General features: G+C 60.8%; 1 protein-coding gene across 1 annotated transcript in view; it reads right to left on the reverse strand.

Moving 5' to 3' along the window:
* The window catches only part of INS (insulin), a 5,481-nt gene extending 5,282 nt beyond the window's left edge, over window positions 1–199 (reverse strand). The window contains exon 1 of the mRNA XM_015565464.1: window positions 178–199. The gene's annotated coding sequence lies outside the window, so the exon portion shown is untranslated. The remainder of the gene's footprint in view (window positions 1–177) is intronic.
* Between the last annotated feature and the right edge of the window lie 3,466 nt (window positions 200–3,665).

Below are 3,665 nucleotides of genomic sequence, written 5' to 3' on the forward strand. Positions count from 1 at the left end.
AGGCGCAGCCACAGGGCCATGGCCGGGCGTCGAGGACTGGGGACAGGTGGGGTCGATGCCAGTGAGGGGTCCGTGCCCGGCGGGGACCCCCCACCCAGTGCTCACCCTCCAGCGCTTTGAGGGAAGAGCCCGCATCCTGGACAGCCCGGACCCAGCAGTGCAGTGTCCCTGACCCACCTGCTTGCTGACGGCCTGTGGGTGTGGCGGGTCCAGTGAAGGGTGGAGGGCAGAGGGCGGAGGGCTGAGGGCAGAGGGCTGGGGGCGGCCGGGCCTGGTCTCCTTTATAACCCCACCTGCCGGGCCGGTTGGCACCCCAGGGGGTGGCAAATGGCCCGGGCCTGAGGCTACACGTTCCGGACCATTTGCCCAGAGCGGAGTGTGCTGGGTGCCCAGGAACCCGCCTTGGCCGTCAGCACCTCTGGGGCCGAAGGGTCATTAACGAGGGGCCTGAGGGCCCTGCTGTCCCCACTCAGCTGAGGCCAAAATCTCCCCGTCTCCCCAGCACCAGGCCATGTGTCCACATCAGCCCAGGGAGCTGGGTGTGCTGGGGCTCTTCCTGCCCAGCCCTGACCCCCCCCCCCAACCCTCCCCTCCCCGCCCCCCGCCTACACCCCGCACCTCTGGTCTGCCCTCCAGGCCCCGGGTGGTCCAGCCGCAGGACTGGGACCGTGAGGGACATCTCCTGTGTGTGGGGACCTGGTGTATTAGAATATGTGTGCTCCCCCTCTTAGCGCTATGTGTTGTCTGCCCTCCAGGCCCTGGGTGGTCCGGCTGCAGGGCTGGGACCGTGAGGGACATCTCCTGTGTGTAGGGACCTGGCCTATATGAATATGTTTGCTCCCCCTCTTAGCGCTATATGTTTTAAACAGGACCACCTCCCTGAGAAAGGTTGTTCCCCCAGGTTAGGGGTTACCATGACTAAGAAGAGAATAAATCAGTAAATCCCCCCCACCCCTAGTGTTACAGAAATACCATGTACTACTTACGATGAACTTGGACTAAAGCTGTTGGCAATAAATTTGGGCATTGTTGGGCAAGAAACAAGGAACTGTAGAACGTTACCCAAAACATACCATGATGTGATTATAGAGGCCTGCTTGTAGGATCAAATGGTATAAACACAGATGTAGCAGGACAATAAAGAGAGAACCCAGCTATGCTGATCACCTGAACGCTGCCTCTGTGTCCATCATCTTCGCTGACTCTGTCCACACCTTTGGGAACCCCCAGTGCTGGACCCCAACATATGGCACCCAAACAGGGGATCCTTAGGTAAGCCCCCCAATCCCCTAAGTAAGCCCCACTCTCGGGATGGATAGGACTCCACCTTAGGAAGAGGGTGGATAGTCTTCGCCGACTCCGTCCACACCTTTGGGAACCCCTGGAACAGGATTCCCCTAGGTAAGCCCCCCCCATTGAGAACCCCACACTCGGGACGAATAGAACTCCACCAGGGTACTGCAGACCCCCCTATAGAGGATAAGTAGGGTAAGAAGGTGGATAGTACAGAACTTAGATTGAGAAGATGTGCCATACTGAGTCCAAAGAAAGAAGACTCTGTATTGATCATTCCCCTAGGTAAGCCCACCCCCATTGAGAACCCCACACTCGGGACGGATAGGACTCCACCAGGGTGCTGCAGACCCCCCTATAGAGGATAAGTAGGGTAAGAAGGTGGATAGTACAGACCTTAGATTGAGAAGATGTGCCATCGTGAGTCTAAAGATAAAAGACTCTGTATTGATCTTTTAACACATACGCTTGCTAGCACAGGAGTTAAGGCACAGATTGGCTTGGCCCAGTGGCTGGCAGGCTGGCCCAGCCTTGGTGCGGTCAGGTCACCCGCTGACCTCCCTGGCTCCCGGGCATGCCAGGCGGTGGCCTAAGGGAGTGCCCAGTGGAGCCACCTGGGCTGCCATGGGTGCTGAGGAGGGTGAAGATCTGGACCTCGAGGGACCTGGTGGCAGGTCTGGGGGTGACCGTCGGTGTGGGGCAGGGGGATGTGGCTGTTGGTGGTAGGAGAGGGCGGAGGGGGCGGGGTCCCAGCCTCCACCCTGGGCTGTGGGCTGTAGCCTGTGGGGGACACAGCCCGGAGGCCCAGCAACGGGTGCCGGGGTGCTGCCTGTCCTGTCCTGTGTCCCCCAGGGCCCCGGGGCTCCTCCTGCTGGGTCGGGGCTGGGGTCCCGGGCTGTCTAGCCACCCCGAGCTGGGCAGCATCTCCTGCCCTCCCTCTTCCCTCTCGGCCCAGCCTCTCCCCTCCAAGGGCCCCCCTCAGGAGCACCCCAGCAGCGGGCTCTCGGGCCTAAAGTGGGAGCCACCTCCTGAACAGCCCCACTCTGTTCCCAACAGCCCCCTGGGCCCGAGCGCTCGGGGCTGAGTGAAGGCTCAGCTCCCGCCGGCCCCGGCCCCAGCCTCCCGAGACCCCACCTTCTCTGTCCCATCCTGAAGCGGCCGGGGCCAGGCGTCCACCAGGGACCAGGCAGGGGACCGCGGCGCTGAAGGAGCTAGCCACCTGGGGACAGTACCCCCTGCCCAGGGCACCCGGTGATGTGGAGGAGACTCAGTGGGGCCAGTGCAGGGAGAAAGGACCAGGAGGAGAGACAAGGATCTGCCCTCAGGGCCGTCCGGGGACCCCCACTCCGGCCGCGCCCCGAGCCTGCCTGTGGAGAGTGGGCCCTGCCGCCCGGGGTGGGCCCTGCATTTTGCCATCAGCCACCAGGGCAACCCCACACAGCCTGTCCCGCTCCTGGGCCCCACAGGCATTCGGGCAGGAGAGGGGGACATCTCCATGGCCAGGACCGGACCCCAAGACGACACTGGCAGGCAGCTGCCGTCAGAGACAGAGGGAGCAGGCGGGTGCTTGTCTGAGGGGGGCTGGAAGGAAGGGAGGGGACACGCCTGCCCTCGGGGGTCACCCACTCTCTCCCCCTGGAGTCAACGCTGGCCAGGTAGCCAGTCCCTTTAGGATGTGACCGAGGGGTGAGGGGTGATGACTCACCCTGCGGGTCGGGCAGCTCCCGGCGGTCCTTGGGCGTGTAGAAGAAGCCCCGCTCCCCGCACACCAGGTACAGAGCCTCCACCAGGTGTGAGCCGCACAGGTGCTGGTTCTGGAATAGCCCTTGTGATGGAACACAGAGATTAACCTAGATGACATTTAAATCAATAGAACTAGATAGAGACCAGATTTTTGGCAAAGGTCAGATAAGAAACAAGGAACTATAGAACGTTACCCAAAACATACCATGATGTGATTATAGAGGCCTGCTTGTAGGATCAAATGGTATAAATATAGATGTAGCAGGACAATAAAGAGAGAGCCTAGCTAGGATGATCAACTGAACGCTGCCTCCCTGTCCTTCCTTCTTCGCCGACTCCGTCCACACCTTTGGGAACCCCTGGATCTGCTGCGGCTGGACCCCAACATATGGCACCAGAACAGGAACCCTTAGGTAAGCCCCCCATTCCCCTAGGTAAGCCCCCTGCACTCAGGACGGATAGGACTCCACCATAGGAAGAGGGTGGATAGTCTTTGCCGACTCCGTCCACACCTTTGGGAACCCCTGGAACAGGATTCCCTTAGGTAAGCCACCCCCCACTGAATTGAGAACCCCCACACTCAGGACAGATAGGACTCCACTAGGGTGCTGCAGACCCCCCTATAGCGG

Source organism: Myotis davidii, unplaced genomic scaffold (genome assembly GCF_000327345.1).
Source record: "Myotis davidii unplaced genomic scaffold, ASM32734v1 scaffold880, whole genome shotgun sequence".
NCBI lineage: Eukaryota > Metazoa > Chordata > Mammalia > Chiroptera > Vespertilionidae > Myotis > Myotis davidii.